The 22,770-nt window shown below is 40.5% G+C and overlaps 2 pseudogenes; both read right to left on the minus strand.

Annotated features, from left to right (window-relative positions):
* Nucleotides 1–22,770, minus strand: part of LOC131421987 (acyl-coenzyme A synthetase ACSM2A, mitochondrial-like) — a 74,264-nt pseudogene that overhangs the window by 10,297 nt on the left and 41,197 nt on the right.
* LOC131422492 (acyl-coenzyme A synthetase ACSM1, mitochondrial-like) lies at nt 702–20,857 on the minus strand (annotated as a pseudogene).

The following is a 22,770-nucleotide window of genomic DNA, read 5'->3' on the forward strand; positions in this document are numbered from 1 at the left end:
AGTATTCTCTATTTAACTATTTCATTTAATTCTTTGACTTCAGAATCTAGAATAAGATGTGAATTCACTGTAATGTTTGCCTTTGGGAGTTGAAGTAAAGAGCTTTAAAAACTGAGGGGTTGCCTCAGGAAAGCAGACCCAGTGTGGTTTGTGTGTGTGATATGAAAAGTGCCGGAAGGCTCACAGAATCAGAGTTTTGGAGGTGGAAGGGAGTCTTCCTAACTGCCAACACTTCCCTAACTTTTCCTGCAATGTCCCTAAAGGCACTCAGCCCCTGGGAGATGGAGTGTTTGCTCCCAAAGCTTCCTGCCAGCCACAGCCTCAATTTTCCTTGCAGTCTCCAGTTTCATCTTAAAAATTCATTTTAATCTTTCATCCAACTTCTTCATATATTTATTTCTTATATAAAAAAATATTTTAGATTTCCTATCTACAAGGAAGATGTAACACAATAACCATCCGACTTTAGACATCTCCTTTGCACAGTCCCAGGGTGATTATACTTTAGTGAGAGAAGCACAGAAGTTCAATTTCCTTATATTACAGATAAAGCAACCACAGCCAAGAGAGGAGAAGGAACCAGCCCAGGGTCACACAGCAAGGCAGTGGCATAGCCGGGAAGAGAAGTTTTCTGGCCTTAGACCTGGTGAGCTTCCCACCACTGGCTGCTCGTCTACCAGCACTTGGGAGTGGAGGGCCTTCTCCCGCCATTCCTCAGAAAGCACATTCATCAGACCAGAAACTCACTCAATCAGTGATCGGAAGTCCAGCCACCCTTTACGGCTGTGGTCAGACACCAGGAACTTGATTTGCAGGGTGGGACACTCAGAAGCCATAGAGTCCACCTCTGGGGCAAGGGTATCAGTGGTTACGATGCCCTTGGCTTTAGACACTTGTAGTCGGTAGAGAATGTCCTTGGCCTTCAGTAGGGTGGTCCCTGGCATGAAGACAATCCCTGGGGATGAGAAAGGAAAAGTTTGTCTTAGTTTCTCTTTCACAACCATGGGCTTCAGGTCTGCATTGTCTGCATAGAAATCCCCTAACCTCTTGCTTGCAAAGTACAGTCTGCAGACCACCAACTGATACACAGAATCTCACACCCCACCTCAAACCTATTGAATTAGAATCTGCATTTTAACAAGATGCCCAAGTGATTCCCATGCACATTAAAGTGTGAAAATGCTGCCCTCACCTTTCCTACACTAGATGGATCCAGCTGGTAGACAGATGGACCCTACTTTACACAATTTCACATGGGATCTGGGAATACAGGTGCAAGTAGGACAGTGTCCCTGACATCAGGACTAGCACATCCCCATCCCCGTCTTTCTCCTCTCACTTCCCTCTCTGTCAGTTCCCTGTTGTCATCTTGAATCTCTTCTCTTTCCTTCATTTCTCATATCCAAATTTAACCTCATTGTCCTTTGAACTTTCCTCTCTTCCTCTCCATCTTCCATCACCAACAATTAGGTCAAGCCTTTGTGTGCTCCTATTGGATTCTAATCTCTCCACCAGATGCCCTGTCCTGAATCTTCCAGCCACCCATCTTTCATATTATTACCTGCTTAAGTTCCACAGAGCACTGACTTTTCCCCACCACACTTCTCTGCACTAACACCTGTGCCCTCTCTCCAGGAAAGCACCACACTCTCCTTCCTGACATTGAAGGTGCTGCCCACTCTCCACCTTTCTCTCCCACAACTCTAATCTCTATTTCAAAATGGCCATTCTCACCTAGGCTACGCCTGACTCTAAGCTTTTGCATGTGCGATGCCCATTCACGGAATTCCCTTCCTTTGCTTCTACTCCTCTGTAATTCTGCACATCCCAGGGTGCTCTGCTCATGTCTTGGATTTCCCATGGGCCTTCTCTTAGATCTACAGATGACACGGTTTCTCTATGCTCCCTCTGTCGTTGCTACAAGTTCTTGATTCCACATGACCTTGATTGATTAACCAACTATTTTATTTGTGAGAGAATATGAGTGAGAGAGAGAGAGAGACAAATATGAGCAGGAGCATGATGGATTGTTGTATGAGCATGCATAGAATAACCGAAGTGATTTAAAAAATCCATGAATCCCAGACTGATTCCAAATTATATAGCTAAATTGATAGGTATTTAAAAGGGGAAAGAAAATCTCGACAGAAAAATGCTAACTAACAAATGTAGAGGGAATGATATAAATAGAAAATCCTCATATAAAACCACCATAATAATAGTCAATTCCGTCAAGAATCATCAATGGATACTCACACCACAGGGTGAAAGACTGTTGGGGAAAGAGATATTCACACAGTCTCCTAAGTATTACACCACAGATTACTTATTAATCGCAAGGGGAAATTGCAAGGGGAAAATTGCCTTTACAAAAGTGGGTACCACCTTACCAGAGTGATACAACGATATCACTGGTGGTGGGACAAACCAACTCATATACCCCCTGATGTGATGCACTGAGAAAGACACAAGATTGCCCATCTACTATTTCTGCTAAAAATGCTTATCCTGAATATAATCATAAAGGAAGAGTCAGAAATACAAATTCTGAGAGACATTCTGTAAAACAGCTGGCTTAGATATTTCAAAAATGTCATTGTCATGCAGCAAAGGCTAGGGAACCATTCTATATTAGAGACTGAAGAGACATGACAACTAAATGCAATGCATGATCCTTGATTAGATTTTGGATTTAAAGAAAAAAAAGGCTATAAAGGGCATTACTGGGACAATTGAGGAATTTTGACTATGCATGTATATCAGTAACTATATTGTATCAGTGTTAAACTTCTTGTGTGATAACTCTGTTGTGTTTACGTGAGGGGAATGTCTTGGACCTTAGCAGATACATACTCCAGTGCTTATGGGTATTTTTCTGGTATTTATGGATATCACAATGTCTGCAACTGATTCTTACATGATTCAGTGAGGAAGGGGGCTTAAATATGACAAAATGTTAACAATTGATGAATCTTTAAAAGAAAGTAGTAATGTCTGAGACTGTACAAAAGAAAGTGTGTGTGTGTGTGTGTGTGTGTGTGTGTGTGTGAATGGGAGAGAATTACGACATTGTGTTTGAGAGTGGATGAGTGTGAGGGAGAGTGAGTGACAAAGGACAAAAGAATACATGAGGGAGTCTGAGAAAGAGAAAGACTGTGAAGAAGAAAGAAGGTAGGGGAAGAGAAAGCACCTAATATTCCAGGACCACTTGACTCTAGGCCAGCCCTAAGGTCTATTGGGGTCTCTCTGAGTCACTGACCTGTTCGGATGCAGCCCACAGTCACCAGCCACCACTCAGGCACTCGAGGCAGAATCAAGGCTAGACGGTCTCCCTGCTGCAGGCCACAGGTCTGCGTGAAGACGTTGGCCGCATGGCGGGTTAAGTCTGCCATCTCTCTGAAACTCCACTTCAGTTCATCCCCTTGGTTATTCACTCACCACAGGGCTGGGTTTGGACCTCTCTTGCCCTCCTGGTCAAGATCATACACCATGTGTTACTTCCTGCTTCAAAGGAAAAGGGCACTTATTTGGCCAATCCACTGCCATAGTCATATTCCAGTATGAGCACAGCTCAAGCACTGAGACCCAATTTTAAAGCAACTAAAGAGCCAAGAGAAGTTAGGAGTGGGTGTGATGCAACCAAGTTCTTCTGGCCTACTGTAGCCACCTCCTCTCAAGTCACATAAAACCATGAATAACCTTCATGTCTCCTATTGAAGACTTAAAGCTCCATTCCCCCATGTGTCTGTCTTAGTTCCATATAGACAGTGGGTTCCCCTCTATGCCTCAGTTTTCTCATCTATGAAATGGCAACAATAATACTACCTAGAAGGTAGTAAAGTTTAAATGAGCTATTTAAATGAATAAAGTGTACAAAGCAGTGCCTGGATCAAGTAGGTGCTCAATAAATATTACTATTATTATTATTGCTACACAATAAAATAAAATAGGCTCATTTAGTTCCTGAATATTTGGGGGAATATTTTTAAATAAATTACTTCTAGAGGTGAAGTCAGCAAGAAGGCAGACTAGGAAGCTCCAGGCCCTCATTCCTTCAGAGAAACATCAAGTAAACAACAGACTAAAATGGTTTTATGGGAGCTCTTGAAATAGTCGAAGGTCTGCAGCAACCAACAAATGCCCAAACAATAAGAGCCATACTCAAAATGGTAGGACATTTTGTGATGTTTTTGCCTACTCTTGCACCACCCCCTCTCTGATGTGGCACAGCACAGTCAGGAGGAAGCCACCCAATTCCAAGCCCCTCCCTGGGACAGAAGGAAAATTGTGTAACTTGTTTGCAACATTCCGGCTTGTCTGGGGGCTGCCTGAGGGACTGGTTTCTGTCTCGTCTGACTTGGTGCTCAGATGGGAAGGGTGGCATAGTTTGAATATCAGGTTGAAGGTCTCTGGAAGCACTGGCAGATGCCATGGTGTGTGAAGACTGTAGACCTGTAGCCACTTAGGGGCAACAAACTGCAGGCAGAGGAATACAATAGAACATCTAAGGCCCCAAGAAGAAGCAAGGATGAGACTTTTATGGAAATTAAGGTATATAAGATCAGCCATGTGTACGGGAAAATTGGAAAAAAGAACACGCACAGGCCCAGGAAAGAAACATGCCAGAAAAGACCTGAGAAGGCCTTAAGTTTTCACACTGAGAAAACTACTGAAGGTCTTCCCCCACATGGAGCCAATCTTCACAGACTGAGAGAGGGGGCTCCTTTTTTCAGACGTCCAATTTTCAACAAAAGATCACAAGGCCTACAAAGAAACATGAAAATATGGCCCATTCAAAGGAACAAAATAAATCTCTAGAAACTGACCCTAAAGAAACACAGCCTTCAGTTACTAGACAAAGACTTTTAAATGACCATCTTATATATGCTGAAAGACCTAAAGGAAAACACCAACAAAGAACTAAAGCAAATCAGGAAAATGATATATGAACAAAATGAGATGATGAACAAAGAGATGGAAATTACAGAAAAGAACCAAACAGAAATGCTGAAAAATACAGTAACTGAAATAAAAAACCTTACTAGAGGGGTTCCACAGCAGACTCAAATTGGCAGAAGAAAGAATCAGTAAACTTTAAAACAAGTCATTTGAAATTATGGAGTCTGAGGAGCAAAAAGAAAACAAATGAAGAAAAGTGAATAGAGCCTACGGGATTTACGGAACAATCGCAAGTAGACAAATATACACATTATGAGAGTCAAAGAGGAAGAAGAAAGATAGAAAGAGGGACATAGAGCTTATCTGAAGAAATGATGGCTGAAACCTTCCCAAATTTGAGTAAAGACCTGGATATACACATACAAGAGTCTCAATGAACTCTAAGTAGGAAGACACAAAGAGATCCACACAGAGACACATTATAATCAAATGATAAAAGCCAAAGCCAAAGAGAGGCTCTTGACAGCAGCAAGAGAAAAGTCATGTATAAGAAATGCTTAATAAGATTATCAGTGGATTGCAGACCAGAAGGCAGTGGGATGATATATTTAAAGTGCTGAGGGGGAAAAAAAACTGTTAACCAAGAATTTTATATCCAGCAAACTTATCCTTTGAAGATAAGGGAGAAATTAGGACATTCCCAGATAACCAAATTAAGGGAGTTCATTTCCACTAGACTTTCTCTGTAAGAAATGCTAAAAGGAGTCCTCAAGTTGAAATGAAAGGACAGTACAGAGTAACTCAAATGTGAAAATAGGAAGTTCTTGGATAAAAGTAAAAACATGGACAAATATAAAAACCACTATTATTGTAATTTTTATGCATAACTCTGGTTTTTCTTCTGTAACAAAATTTAAAAGATGAAAGCATAAAAATAATTATAAATCTATGTTAATGGGTACACAATATATAAAGATGTAATCTGTGACACCAATAACATGAAGTGGAGAGGTGAGATGGAACTGGAAAGGAATAGATTTTTGTATGTGGATGAAGTTAAGTTGTTATTAGCTTAAAGTAGATTGTTATAACTTTAGGATATTATATGTAATATATACAATACAAAAGGAAATGAGAAGAGCATCAAAACATATCACTACAAAAAATCAACCAAGCACAAAAGAAGGCAGTAAAAGAGGGAATAAGAGACAAAAAAAAGCTATGACATCAAGAAAACAATTAATAATATGGCAATAGTAAGTCCTTCCCTATCAGTAACTACTTTAAATGTAAGTGGACTAAATTTCCCAATCAAAATACAAATATTGGCAGAATCAATAAAAAGAACAGGATCAAATTGTATGCTGTCTACAAAATGATAGAATATGATAAAACCCATAAAAAAAAAACTCTCAGAAATGTTCCTGCAATAAAAAATGCCCAGAATATAATATCAATTTTAAAAAGCAAGACCAGGGCAGGCCCGGTGGCGTGGTAGTTGGGTTTGCACACTCCACTTTGGCAGAACCGGGATTTGCAGGTTTATCATCCTGGGTGCGGACCTACACACTGTTCATCGGGTGATGCTGTGGCAGCGTCCCACACACAAAGTGGAGGAAGACAGGCACAGATGTTGGCTCAGGGCTAATCTTCCTCAGCAAATATAGGAAGATTGGCAGTGGATGTTAGCTCAGGGCCAATCTTCCTCACCAAAAAAGAAAAGAAAAAAAAGAAAAACCATATTTACATTATAATCCAAGTTTATATAGTAATATTCATTCCTTCATTAAACATTTCCAAGTTCTCATTATTTCTGAGGCCAAATGTTTTTAGAGGCCATCATGTTCTTAGACCAAAAGGATGTAATGGTGAACAAGACACACATATACACACATATGTAAATGGTTTTTAATATTTATGGTCAATTTTTGTTTTCTTGTTTAAATCAACTTTCTTATTTTCTCCACATTTTCTATAATGAGCATGTTTTTTTTTAAAAGATTTCATTTTTTTTTATTCCCAAAACAAAACATGTTCAGAGTAAAAATTCAGGCAATGCAGAGGCTTATGAGCGGAAAATTTCTTAGAAACAGAAAAATTTCTTCAAATTTCTCATCACATCTTCACTCCCTGAATGTTAACACTGAAAACTGTTTGGTGCATATTCTTCCAGGAACGTTTTCTGCATATGTACAAACATGACCCTACTACCTTTGACTCAGATGATTGGAACAAAAGAAAGTATCATTTGAGATAAGATTAATATATATGTATATACATATATATGTATTCATATCTATGAAAACATCAGTGCTATGAAAAAAATCCTTGCCCAACAGATTAAAGAATATTAGCAAGTGTAAATGACTGGTGTGCACTGTTTCTATAAGGGGAGCAGAGCAGGGAATGTTCCTGTAGGAGTTTAAAAAATGATGGAAGAGCCGGCATATCAAGGTAGAAAACAACTGTTATTGCTCAAAATTCAGACAGTATTTTAGCCCTTAACTTTCACAACTTAAAGAAGATATTGTTTAAGCAGTTATGGACTTTTGTGCTAAGGAGTAATCTGATAATGTGATATTAAGAGAAGGGTGGAAGAAAAAATACAACCCTTACACTGGATTTGAAATTTAAAGTTTCATGCAGTGAGATTTGAAGCCAAGGAAAATCAAGAAATCATTTTAAAAGATAAAATGTTGAGTAAGCAACTCAGCAATAAAAATAAATGACCAACTAATACACAAAGCAACGTGGATGAATCTCAAAAACACTATGCTGAGATTCTGAGTAAAAGAAACCAGACACAAAAGGATGCATCCTGTGTTATTTCATTTCCATGAAACTCAGGGGAGAGAAATATAATTTCTAGTGACAGCAAATCAGTCGTTGCCTCAGACTCGGGGTGGGGATGGGTGGGTACTGACTGGGAAAGGACAAAACGAAACTTTTGAGGTGATAAAATGTTCTAAAACTCATTAAACTTTACACTTAAAATGTGTGCATTTTATTCTATGTAAGTCATACATCAATATAGTTGATTTAAATAAACAAAAACCTACATAGCTACTCCTTGCTAATCTCTAACTAAAATATACTTTGAAAAAGGAAAATTGAAAGGCTTATCAAATACTTCGGTGATTCATGAGTGAGAAGATTCTTTCTGAATATTAAAACACACAAGAGTTTATTGTCTATAGAAAGAGTTTGCCTCAGTATTAATTAAAATGAAACACAAGTTGAAATTTCATGATTTCTGTAAATTAATGATAGAATATGACAGACTGAGAAAATTTAAGTCCTAGTTGACATAGATAAAACACTTTTCCCCAACTGTGATATAATTCACATTATTTTCCGTTGCATTTGGAACATTTACCAATCTCAAAAGATTAAAATAGAGTATGTTTTCTGACCATAATGAAATTAAGCTAGAAATCATCAACAATAAGACAACGAGAAATGCACCCCCACTGTCTGGAAACTAATCAATACACTTCTATATAATCTATGGGTCAGAGAAGAATCAAAAAGGCAAATCGAAAATATTTTGAACTGAGTGTTACTAAAATATGACATCAAAATTTGTGTAATGCACCTGAAAGAAGTGCTTAGTGGGAAATTTAAATTTTTAAATGCATCTATTAGAAAAGAAGGAAGGCTGAAGGGTAAGCATGTAAGCTTCCATCTCGAGAAGCTAAAAAAATACCAACAAATCAAATCCAAGGAAAGTAGAAGAAAAGAAATAATAAAGATAAGAGCATGCATCAATGAAATGGAAAACAAATACACAATAGAGAATACCAGTAAAAGCTGGTTTTGAAAAGATTAATAAAATTGATAAACTCTTAGAAAGACATATCAAGAGAAAAATAGGGAACATATTAACAATATCAGGAATGAAAAGTATACATTATTACAATTCTTACAGACATTAAAACAGCAATAAGACAAAATTATAAATAACTTTATGTCATTAAATCTGACAATTTGGATGAAATGGACAAATTGTTCAAAGGAAAAAAATACAACTTGAAGAGTGATGTCGGCATCATGGCTGAGTGAGCTTCCCCTATTGAACTCTCCCTGTCTAAGACACAACAAAAAGGACATTCACATTCCAACAGAAGTTATTAACACAACACAAGGGACGTCTGAGGCACTCACGCAGCTGTACACCCGAGGACTGAGGTGCTGGAATCCCCAGAGGAAGTGGAAGGAGGTAAGAGGAGCTCCCCTCACTCCCAAAGGACAGCAAACCTGAGACTGAGACCACGCAGCTCTCAGGGAGGGGGGAGGGGCAGCCCTCCACAAGAAAACCAGTGCTCTCCAAGATCCCTCACAGCCCGTGGGGAATTGCTTCCCCCTTGTCGTGAGGGTACTTTCGACAAGCTAGCCCTTCAGGAGAGCAGAGAGTGACAGTGAAGCGAGAAACATCTGGGATTGGGGAGGCAAAGTAAGCGTCCCTCCACCCTGCCCGCCTGGTGCTTCAGCACAGCGGCCCTGAAGCCTCAGCTCAGCAGAGCTTCAGCTCAACTCCAGCCCCCGTGCCAGTGGAGGTGGCGTGCCCACACCCAGACCCCAGAGGCAGCGGTCCCCATGTGCCCAGGCACCAGTGGTGGTGGTGCGCCTATGCCCTGGCCATATCAGCAGCAAGCCCCCAGCACCCTGGTGCCACCAGTGGCACCAGTGCTCCCACACCCCGGCACTAGAGGCCGTGGCTTCCCGGAGCCCTGGCACCAGTGGCAGTGGCGCACCTGCACCCTGGCCCTAGCGGGTGCCTCAGCCCCAGAGGTAGCAGCCCCCCAGCATCCAGGCACCAGTGGCGGTGGCACACCCACACCCCGGCCCTAGCAGTGGTGACCACCCAGTGCCCCAGTCCCCCCAGCAGCAGCAGGGTGCCCGTCCCCAGCACCAGAGGCAGTGGCTCCCCAGAGCCCTGGCCCCAGAGGTGGTGGACCCTGGTGCCCAGGCACCAACGGCAGCAGCCCGCCTGCACCCTGGCCACAGCGGCTCCAGTGTGCCTATGCCCCGGCCACAACAGCTCTGGCTCCTTGGCGCCCCAGCCCCAGTGACTCAGGCCTGACTGTGCCCAGGCCCCAGCTGCCCCAGCACAACTGCGCCATGGCCCCAGCTGCGTGGGCTCAATGGCGCCCTGGCCACAGCTCCTTCAGCTCAACCATGCCCTGCTCCTAGCTCCTTCAGCTCGACCACCCCCCAGCTCCAGCTGCTTTGGTGTGGCCACGCTCAGGCTCCAGCTGACTTGGTGCCAGCTACTTCAGCCCAGCTGCACTCCAGTCACAGCTTGTTCAGCCCAGCAGTGCTCCAGCTCCTGCTTCTTCGGCCCAGCTGCACTTCAGTTGCAGCTGCCTCAACCCAGCCATACTCCAACTCTAGCTGCATCAACCCAGCCACACCCCAGCTCCAGCATTTCCTGCACTCCAGCTCCAGCTGCTTCTGCTCAACCGCACTGAAGCTGGGCCACCTTTCAGCTCCAGCTTCTTCAGCACACCCACATCTGAGCCCCAGGTGCTTCAGCCTAGCTATGCTCCAGTCTCAGCTGTTCCCACACTTCAACTCCAGTTGTTCCTGCACTCTAGCCCCAGCAGCCTCTGCTCAGCCGCACTTCAGCTCAGCCATGCTTCAGCTCCGCCATGCCCCAGCTCAGCTGCAGGCCAACCAGAACATCCATGGATGGACTTGGGCACAGAATACACAGGTCTTAACCCCCAGCCAGCGGCGACAAGAGGAAACTGCAACCAGATATTTTCACTATGAGGAAAAATAAGTTAATACTGACAGGCACTATGCAAACATATATTAAATCTCCAGACCAAAAGGAAAATGACAAGCACCCAGAAATCAACCCTGAAAGCACAGAAATGTATAACTTTAATGACAGAGAATTCAAAACAGCTATCATAAAAAAGCTAAATGAAATACAATCAAACACAGATAGACAATTCAATGAAATCAGGAATTTCTTCCCAAAAGAGATTAAAACAATAAAGAAAAACCAATCAGAAATCTTAGAAATGAAAAACACAATAGAGGAGCTAAACACAAATCTAGAAGCCTTAAGCAACAGAGGTGACAATAAGGAGGAAAGAATTAGCAATACTGAGGACAGCAATGCAGAAATGCTCCAGATGGAGGAGGAGAGAGAACTAAGACTAAAAGGAAATGGAGAAACTCCCCAAGAAATATCCGACTCAATTAGGAAATCCAATACAAGGATTATAGGTATTCCAAAAGGAGAAGAAAGGGAAAAAGGAGCAGAGAGCTTGTTCAAAGAAATAATAGCTGAGAACTTCCCAAACCTGGGGAAGGAGCTGGAAATACCAGTGAATGAAATCAATAGATATCCTAAATATATCAACATGAAAAGACCCTCTCCAAGGCATATAGTAGTAAAGCTGGCAAAAGTCAACAACAAAGAAAAAGTACTAAGGGCAGCTAGACAAAAAAACAAATAAATAACGTACAGAGGAATTCCTATCAGGCTTACAGACGATTTCTCAACAGAAACTTTACAGGCTAGGAGAGAGTGGAATGACATAGGAGAAAATATCCTTCAGATATGATGGAGAAATAATAAACTATCCCTGATAAACAAAAGCTAAGGGAATTCATTGCCACAAGACCCCCACTACAAGAAATACTCAAGAAGGCCCTCATGTTTGAGAAAAAAAAGAGAAAGAGGATACAAAGTTTTGAATAAGGAGGAAGATAGGGCAACAAAACCAGAAAAATTGCAGCTCTCTATCAGAATAGATTAGCAAAGAGTTAATTATAAAACCAAGGATCAAGGAAAGGGAGACACCAAAAATAACTTATAGTCTCATCACTTTAAAGACTAACTCACAACGCAAGATGGAATAAGACATGACAACAATAACTTAGAAGGGGACGAGGAAGAGGATTGAATCTACTTAGTCTAAGAGAAAAAAAAGCCATCAAAAAATGGACTATCACATCCATGAGATTTTTTATACAAACCTTGTGGTAACCACTAACCAAATAATCAGAACAGAGTCACACACAATAAATAAAGAGAAAACTAGGAGAACTACAAAACTGAATTGGTATTCTGAAACACATGGGGAGAGAAACAAAGGAAATGCAAAAGAACCAGAAAATGAGCCATAAAATAGCAACATTAAGCCTTCATATATCAATAATTACCCTAAATGTAAATGGACTGAACTCTCCAGTCAAAAGACATAGAGTGGTGTGGTGGATTAAAAAACAAGATCCAACCATATGCTGCCTCCAGGAAACACATCTCAGCTCTAAAGACAAATACAGGCTCAGAGTAAACGAATAGAAGACAATACTCCAAGCTAATGGCAAACAAAAGAGAGCAGGTGTTGCCATACTTATATCAGACAAAGTTGACTGTTAAGATAAAACAGGTCATGAGAGACAAAGAGGGGCACTATATAATGATAAAAGAGGACACTCCACCAAGAAGACATATCACTTATAAATATATATGCACCCAACACAGGAGCCCCAAAGTACATAAAGCAACTATTAACAAACCTAAAAGGAGATACTAATAACAACATAATAATAGTAGAGGATCTTAACACTCCACTTACATCGATGGATAGATCATCCAGACAGAAAGTCAACAAGGAAATGATGGACTTAACTGAAAAACTTGACGAGATAGACTTAATACATGTAGATAGAGCACTCTATCCAAACACAGCAGATTACACATTCTTCTCAAGCACACATGGAACATTCTCAAGAATAGACCACATGCTGGGAAACAAGGCATGCCTCCATAAATTTAAGAAAATTGAAATCATAAAAAGCATCTTTTCTGACTATAACACCATGAAGCTAGAAATCAACCACAAGAAAAACACCGGGAAAGTGACAAAGATGTGGAGACTAAACAACATGCTACTGAACAACAAATGGATCATTGATGAAATGAAAGGAGAAATAAAATCATATCTGGAGACAAATGAAAATGAAAATACATTGTACCAACTCATATGGGATGCAGCAAAAGCAGTCCTGAGAGGGAAACTCATAGCAATACATGCCCACCTTAACAAACAAGAGAAAGCTCAAATAAGCAACCTCAAACTATACCTAAGAGAATTAGAAAAAGAAGAACAAACAAAGCCCAAAGTCAGCAGAAGGAGGGAAATAATAAATATCAGAGCAGAAATAAATGAAATCAAAACCAAAACCATAGAAAGGATAAATGAAACAAAGAGCTGGTTCTTTGAGAAGATAAACAAAATTGACAAACCCTTAGCCAGACTCACCAAGAAAAAAGAGAAGGCTCAAATAAGTAAAATTAGAAATGAAACAGGAGAAATTACCACAGATACTACAGAAATATCAAAGATTATAAGAGAATACTATGAAAAACCATATGCCAACAAATTGGACAATCTAGAAGGAACAGATAAATTCTTAGACTCATACAACCTCCCAAAACTGAATCAAAAAGAAATAGAGAACCTGAATAGACCAATCACAAGTAAAGAGATTGAAACAGTAATCAAAAACCTCCCCAAAAATAAAAGTCCAGGACCAGATGGCTTCTCTGGAGAATTTTACCAAATTCAAAGATTTAATACCTATTCCTCTCAAACTATTCCAAAAAACAGAGGAAGATGGAACACTTCCCAACACATTCTACAAGGCCAACATCACCCTGATACCAAAGCCAGACAAAGACAATACTAGGAAGGAAAACTACAGACAATTATCCCAGATGAACATAGATGAAAGAATCCTCAACAAAATATTGGCAAACCAAATACAGTAATACATTAAAAACATCATACACCATGATCAAATGGGATTGATACCACAGACACAGGGATGGTTCAACATCTGCAAATCAATCAATGTGATACACCACATTAACAAAACAAGGAATAAAAACCATATGATCATCTCTATAGATGAAGAGAAGACATTTGACAAGATCCAACATCCATTCATGATAAAAACTCTCAAAAAATGGGTATAGAAGGAAAGTACCTTAGTATAATAAAGGCTGTATATGATAAACCCACAGCCAACATCATACTCAATGGGGAAACACTGAAAGCTCTCTCTCTGAAAACAGGAACAAGACAAGGGTGCCCACTCTCCCCACTCTTATTCAACATAGTACTGGAGCTTCTGGCCAGAGCAATTAGGCAAGAAAAAGGAATAAAAGGAATCCAAATAGGCAACGAAGCAGTAAAACTCTTGTTGTTTGCAGGTGACATGATATTATATATAGAAAACCCTAAAGAATCCATTGGAAACCTATTAGAAATAATCAACAACTACAGCAAAGTTGCAGGGTACAAAATCAACTTACAGAAATCAGTTGCATTTCTATACTCTAATAACAAACTAACAGAAAGAGAACTCAAGAAGACAATCCCATTTACAATTGCAACAAAAAGAATAAAATATCTAGGAGTAAATTTAACCAAGGAAGTGAAAGACGTGTACAATGAAAACTATAAGACATTATTGAGTGAAATCAATGATGACATAAAGAAATGGAAAAATATTCCATGCACTTGGATTGGAAGAATAAACATAGTTGAAATGTCCATACTACCTAACGCAATCTACAGATTCAGTGCAATCCCAACCAGAATCCCAAGGACATTCTTCACGGAAATAGAACAAAAAATACTAAAATTCATATGGGGCAACAAAAGACGCCGAATAGCTAAAGCAATCATGAGAAAAAAAGAACAAAGCTGGAGGCATCACAATACCTGACTTCAAAACATCCTGGAAAGTGACAGTAATTAAAACAGCATCATACTGGTACAAAAACAGATACACAGATCAATGGAATAGAATTGAAAGACCAGAAATAAAACCTCACATCTATGGACAGCTAATCTTCGACAAAGGAGTGGAGAAAGGAAAGTCTCTTCAATAAATGGTGCTGGGAAAACTGGACAGCCACTTACAAAAGAATGAAAGTAGACCATCTTCTTTTGCCATATGCAAAAATTAACTCAACATGGATCAAAGACCTGAAAGTGAGACCTGAAACTATAAAACTCCTGGAAGAAAATATAGGCAGTACACTATTCATCATTGGTCACAAAGTGATCTTTTCGAATTCCATGTCTACTTGGCCAAGGGAAACAAAAGAAAAAATAAACAAGTGGGACTTCATCAGATTAAAGAGCTTCTACAAGGGAAATGAAACCAGGACCAACATGAATAGGCAGCCTACCAGCTGGGAAAAAATATTTGCAAACTATATATCCAAAAAGGGACTAATATCCATAATATATAATGAACTCACACAACTCAACAACAAAAAAAAACAAACAACCTGATCAAAAAATGGAAAGAGGCAACGAACAGACACTTCTCCAAAGAAGAAATACAGATGGCCAATAGACACATGAAAAGATGTTCAACATCACTAATCATCAGGGAAATGTAAATCGAAACCATGCTAATATATCACTTGACACCCATTAGAATGGCTATAATCACCGAGACAAAAAAAACAAATGCTGGAGAAGCTGTTTAGAAATGGGAACCGTAATTCATTGCTGGTGGGAATGCAAACGGGTGCAGCCTCTTTGGAAATCAGTATGGAGATTCCTCAAAAAATTAAAAATAGAAATAGCTTATGATCCAGTTATCCCACTGCTGGGTATCTACCCAACGAATCTGAAATCAACAATCCAAAGAGGCTTACCCACCCCTATGTTCATTGCAGCATTATTCACTATAGCCAAACATGGAAGCAACCCAGATGTCCCTCAATGGATGAGTGGCTAAAGAAGATGTGGTATATGAATGTATATATGTACACACACACACACACACACACACAGTGGAATGCTACTCAGCCATAAAAAAAGACAAAATCGTCCCATTTGCAACAACATGGATGGACCTGGAGGGTATTTTGTTAAGCGAAATAAGCCAGAAAGAGAAAGACAAACACTGCATGATTTCTCCCATAAGTGGAAGAAAAACCAACACACAGAAAGAGAGAACTGCTTGGTGGTTACCAGGGGCAATGGCGTGGGGGGCGGGCACAAGGGGTGAAGGGATGCATTTATATGGTGACTGACAAACACTGATGTACAACAAAAATTTCACAAGAAAGAAAAAAAAAGAATGAAAAAAAATAAGATGACTATGGTTAAAAAAAAATACAACTTGTCAAATCTGATAGAATTGAAATCTTAATAAGCTTGTATCTATTCAAGAAAGTAAGTCTATTACTAAAAGCTTTCCTACAATGAAAACCCTAGATTTTATTTCTAAAATTTTTGGTATGCATACAAGTGTGTTGAGTTTGACTTGAAAAATTGATGTTTTTTGGTTTTTTAAGAAAAGTGATATATGTCAATTATTTCTCAATAAAACAACAACAAAAGAAAATAGTAATAAACTTCTAAATTCTTTACGAAAGCACTTAGAAGAGCACCTGGCACACTGTAAATGTTCGGTCAATATTTATTGAATGAATAAATAAAAAACAACTCTGGGATACAAATAAGGAATGATAAGGAACTTCCGGGTTAAATTAAATCTAAAGATGAGATGAGGCTTTTATTTCTTTGGATAAAGGGAATGATTTGTTTTTCTAAATTGGGCAGCGATCAAATTTTCTGGATGTAGATTACGACCAAACTATTCATTTTAAATATGGCTACATATAAGATTGATTGTAATTTAACTTACAAAGAAAGTAGTTTAAATGTAATTTAAAATGATAAATGGCATGCTATTCCTTTGTAGATTGCCATTGATAAAAAATGGATGAACTCCTTACAGGCTCACCAAAAGACTAATATGTAGTATAATATGTCAAACTGGGAGACATAGTCATGGAGAATCAACTCACATGGATGAACCAGTAATTAACTGATACCCAGACTTTAAAAGAATTTACCAAGGAAGATTACTCTAAAGGTCTGGTAGTTAAAACTTTTTGCATTATGTTTAATTGGGAAATAATATGTATTATTCCATTAATATTTAGATAAGTTGGGATAATCTTGTTTTTATACCAGAGGTCGGAAACCCAGAGCCTACAGGGACCAGGCAAGTAACATAAATGAGAGAAGCCTGCCAGGTTCCTCTGGGGCAAACTGGAGAGCCACACATCTTCCAAGGGGGCAGCAACCATTTAGCTCTACCAACTGCTGCCATACAGGAATGAATGTTCACTTTGAGACGTGATTTTTACATAAGAAGCCCCAAAGCCCAATTCTGATTCCTGAACTCTGTTGCCTTCTCTGCATCAGGGCTGCCTGTGCCAAAGCTTCCTGTATTTTCCCGTGCACGTTTACAATACATCCATGAGAAAGTAAACAGCCCTTTGCCAAAACACAACCAAGTCATGGCCAGGCCCCCATGTTGTGTTTCTTGTGCTGTTTGTGTTGCTGTCCAGGGTCTGCATGCATTTAGATTCTTTCAACATATAGTTAATGTGCCAGGCATGTTCTGTACTCTGGGGATACAACAGTGAACAAAACAGCAAGAGTTCCATGATCTCATGGAGCTTACATTGTAGTGCCAATGACACTACATGTGTATAAGAATTACAAAAGATTTAGACTCTTTGTGAATACCATGGAGGAGTCCTTTATGGGATGTTGGGACAAAAGTCTAATAGTTTCAGAGGAACATGAGGACCCTTTAAAATTGTATAGGTCCTAGGACTGTTACTAATTGTTTACGTAAAATTACAGAATTAAATTCAGGAGCCACAGAACACAGACTGATTGGCTCAAAGAAATCTAGGCAGACACGAATATTGAATAGTAAGGCATTTGGAATGTGTGGCAGCATATAAGTTAATTTCCTTGAGCAAACATTATAGGACAAAGAGCCAGACATTATGTGGTCATGACATTCAGCTGTTTTTTTTTTTAATCTTTGTGGTTAATACATATTTGACTATATTTATTGAGCAATGTTTAATGTTAAATTGCATCAGAGACTGGCAGGAAGAATTTGCTTATGTCATGATTTTTTGCCAAAACAAACAGAAGTTAGTGTCACAGATGCTGTACTCATCTTTCCTAAGACATGAAGTGGGGAAGTACATTATCTAAAGAGTGAAAATGAAGAGTTCTATGTTTTGCTTACTTTTCTATTCCTATTATCTACAATAATGCTTGGCACATGTGAGGTGCTCACCAAGTCTTAGCTGAATGAATGAATACAGTATCAAGGAGACAGAATGAATGAATCTGGACATGAATGTGACCTCTCCTGAATAGATCTGAGAGGCTGCTCCAGGAATCAATTGAAGTTGAGTAACATAGGGTTTAATTTCCCTCTAGGAACCCAGAGTAACATAGGGTTTAATTTACAAGGACAGTCAGGGGTTATAAATTGGTGGCCTGAATGAGCAACTGTATTCCACCCATGGACCTATGTTGTCTAGTCTACAATGCATTTTCTTTTGTTTTATAATGAATTCTTTGGAAAGACTAAAAAAATAATCAGAAGATTTCACATAAAAATGTTGGATTTCTAACTTACATTTTACAGGTAAAATGTGTTGAAAAGTGAGTCAAAATAAATTCTGTCAATCTGTTATGGTTTGGGCTGTGTTGTTGGGCTGTAATGTGTTAGCCATGGATCAGCTTCTGGGTGATGTTCATTAAGTTGTAAGGGGAGGTCCAGGAAGCCAGAGTGGACTGTGGTGGCATGCCCTCTGGGGGGTCTTTCATAGGAGCAGCAATAAAACCTATGGTGCTTATAATGTAAGTTTCAAAATTAATTTATTCTACAAACATTTATCAAGGGACTGCTAGGTGTCAGGCATCATGTATCATTAGAAAGACACTGACCATGATCAAGGCAATTGGAAAAATGGAAGCAGACAGATCAGAAGTGTTGTGAGAATGAAAATTATTGGGATGGGGATCCTGGGGGTGGGAGAAATTTGGATACATGGAGGAATTGACCATGACTGATAATGAGATATAAAACCCAACAAAAACTGGCATTCTCTGGGGGAATTTACTTGATGGTTATCTAAATGGGTTGATGCATGAACTAACTAATAAGGACTTTATGAAGATAAATGAGGGAAAAGTGATGGCATCACTTCCTCCTCTCTACCTTCTCCCTCTCCAGCCTATACCATGATTCCAAAGGTCTTAACCAGATTTCTGGTCTGGGCAGCAATGAAACTCAGTTTATCGTCTGAAGGCAGAGATGTTTTGGCATAATCAGTTGTGAGACTAGGTTAAACAGTCATCCATCGCTTAACGATGAGCATACTATTCTGAGTTCTGAGAAATGCACCGTTAGGCGGTTTCATCGTTGTGCAAACATCATAGAGTATATTTAAACAAACCTAGATGGTATAGCCCACTATATCCCTAGGCTATATGGTACTAATCTTACAGGACCACCGTTGTATATGCGGTCTGTCATTGACCAAAATGTCCTTATGCAGTGCATAATTGTAATGGATTACAGAATCAGACAGCCTGGACCCAAATTCTGCTCCTTCACTTATTAGGTACGTGATTTCTATAGGCTATTTAAACCCTAGGAACCTCAGTTTCCTCATCTGGAAACTGGGGTAATAAAAGCACTCATCTGGGCCGGCCCCGTGCCTTAGCGGTTAAGTGCGCACGCTCTGCTGTTGGGGGCCTGGGTTCGGATCCCGGGCGCGAACCGACGCACCGCTTCTCTGGCCATGCTGAGGCCGCATCCCACATACAGCAACTAGAAGGATGTGCAGTTATGACATACAACTATCTACTGGGGCTTTGGGGGAAAAATAAAAAAAAAAAAAAAAAGCACTCATCTAATCAGAGTATTAAATGTAAAGTGTTGACACGGCAAATAAAAGATGCTCTCTATTTTCCTTGGGGTTATTACAGAAATTCAGAGGAAGGGAAAAAAAGGAGGTGGGGAGGAAGCCCCCATGAAAGGCATATAAGCTTTGAGTACTAACATATGAAAACACGTTCATAGGAAACTTAAAAATTATACCAAATCTCTGACTCCATCTCAGGCGAATTCTCTCTTCTGTACAAAGACAGTGTTGGGTGGTGGACATCACCAGCTGGAACTTAGTAGCCGGAACACCACCCATCGTCTACCCTAAGTCCTAGTGTTACCACTGCTGCTCTCCCGGTCTGTCTCTGGGGAAAAGGCAAACCAAGAAATTGAGTTTTTCTGCAGAGATATGTAAACTTTAGAGGCCACAGGGACAGGTTTCTCTGGACATACCCTAAAGCCATGTTCCCATAGGTAGTTGATAGGGAGGACGCCAGTTGGACATGCCATCCTCACAGGAAGATGGATGACATGACTTACCTACATGTGTCAGATGCTCATGTGCACAATGAGGTGGTCTGTCCCCTCCCTCTGAGTGTAGCCTGAAGTCAAGCCCAAGTTTGATGAGATGAATTCCAGTTAGATTCACAATCCCATTCGTTGAAGACTAACAGACTCACACTAACATCAATTTGTTGACCTTGTGATTAGAACTTTGTACTTGTTCACAATTATGGAGCACTGACTGTGTACCTGCTGTCTTGTTTCTTAAATGAGATTATCCCCATTTCACAGATGAAACCACTGAGGATCAGAGAAGTGAAGAAGTCACTAGGCTGAGAATTGAACCCCAAAACATAAGTTTCATCTATGACACTGGTAAGCTGAGGCAGAAGCTATTCTTGGTTCTGTGCCCCTCAGCCTACTAGGAGCAAGATAAGGCCAGTGAGGCCACTCCTGTTCTCACCTCCGATCACAGATGCCTCTTCACCTTCTCCATTTGAGTCCAATAATCCAGTATATCACTTGCAAAGTTAAATTCCTCGGGTGTGTCATGGTCATTCCATCTTGGGGATTCACCTCCTGATAAAGGTTGGCAGCGCAGGTGCCAAGGGGCAGGGACGAAGCCCCCATGGCAGGATTTGTGGATGCCCCAGAGGACCCGGAACCTCATCAGCCACTGCATGGTGGGCAGTCCTCAGGAAGCAGGCACAGAATTCTCAGGTCACCATCTGCCTTGGCAAGAGATGGCTAATAGATTGGTCATGGAGCAGGAATTTCCTCCACAAAATAGGAGGCACGTTCCTGGTTAACTGCGAGAGTTATGGCTTTGTTTCAGCTCACTGGAATTTGGAGGGCACAACTTGTTGATTTAGGTGGGGATGTTCTTCCCAGCTGAGGAAGCACAGGGCAGAAAATGACAGGGAGAAGCTGTAGATACTAGATGAGGTTGGTACTCGTTCCTGAGGGTCTTCTCCTTCACCCCCTGGGATTTAAGCTGAAGATGGCAGCCGTGTGGACATCTTCTTTGTGGTAGAAACTCACCATTCTGAAAGTCCTATATCCCATGCTATCCTTGCTCTGGAGACCTGTCTTCCCGCTGAGCCCAACAAAAATATGGTTCTCATAGAAGCTGTCATTTTTTTTTTTTTTTTTAGTGAGGAAGATCAGCCCTGAGCTAACATCCACACTAATCCTCCTCTTTTTTCTGAGGAAGACCAGCTCTGAGCTAACATCTATCGCCAATCCTCCTCCTTTCCCCTGTCCCCCAAGTCCCAGTAGATAGTTGTATGTCATAGTTGCACATCCTTCTAGTTGCTGTATGTGGGACACAGCCTCAGCATGGCCGGAGAAGCGGTGCGTCGGTGCGCGCCTGGGGTTCCAAACCTGGGCTGCCAGTACCAGAGCACGCACACTTAACTGCTAAGCCACGGGGCCAGCCCAGCTGTCATGTTTTTAGATGATTCCAACTCCTGTCTAAAGTTGATTGGTTCAGGGTTTAGCAGTCATTTCCCACAATTTTCAAATCCAAACTGGGCTAATCATAATCCCTCTCCAAAATTTTTGTGTATGTGCTTGTTACCGAAGAGGCTATCAGGCAGTCTCTCTCTGGTGGAAGCCATAAAATGCACATTTTGGGAACTGTCTGTGGTTATTATTTCTGTCATGTGGAGGTATCCACCCTACATGACAGAAGAAAATTGATGTGCAGAGACGTGGAGACGAGGGGCAGAGAGTATCTCAGAGGAGTTCAAGTCACTGGTTCACATTGTTCCTGAGGCCCATCTACATCTCTACTCCTCTCTTGTTAATATTCTGTCCTGGATTCTATAAGCCAACCAATTTTCCTGCCTGAGATTAGGTTTCTGTCACTTGAGACTATAAATAAGAGTGTTGACAAATATACACCACCATACTCAGGACAGACCAGGTTAACATCACAGCACCTTCTCCGTTGGACTGGGATCTGGCTTCAGGGTCTTCCCCAGGACAGCTTCCGGGCGGCTATTACCAATCCATTAGAACTGACACATGAAATGAAGCTTCTGTGCCGCTCCAGATCCCAACGCCCCTAACATGGGAACAGAACCCTCATTTATAACCCTCCCTTATAGGGTCCTTCTTGAAGTTTGATTGTGCAAATTGCCTCAAGCTAGAACTATCTTTCCATGAGAACATTGCCTGAAGAAAGCCACTTTGCAAACATCTTTGAGATTCAAGTACTTTATTACCGCAAACAATTAACCCCCTCCTCCTCAGTTGCAGTAATAAGATAATCCTGTTTGACAACAGACCCATAGATTCAAGATCAACTTGAATCAATTTATTTTTAGGTAGTTTAGACCTATAACACCTAACTCCAACTAATTTGGATGCTGCCCCCAAAAACTCGTTAAGTATTTCTGGTAGAGGAGGCAATGCTAAATATGCAATTGGGTTACTGTCTGCAGAAAAGAGGACAGATATATGAAAAGTTCACCCCTTAGAGTTTGCTTCTCAGCATGGATCCTTGGGCCACATGAACTAAAGTATGCCCTCTTTTCTTTTAGTGCCTGTCAATCAATCAACAGTACCTACCATCTTTGGTTTTGTCAGCAC

Source organism: Diceros bicornis, chromosome 26, assembly GCF_020826845.1.
Source record: "Diceros bicornis minor isolate mBicDic1 chromosome 26, mDicBic1.mat.cur, whole genome shotgun sequence".
Lineage (NCBI taxonomy): Eukaryota > Metazoa > Chordata > Mammalia > Perissodactyla > Rhinocerotidae > Diceros > Diceros bicornis.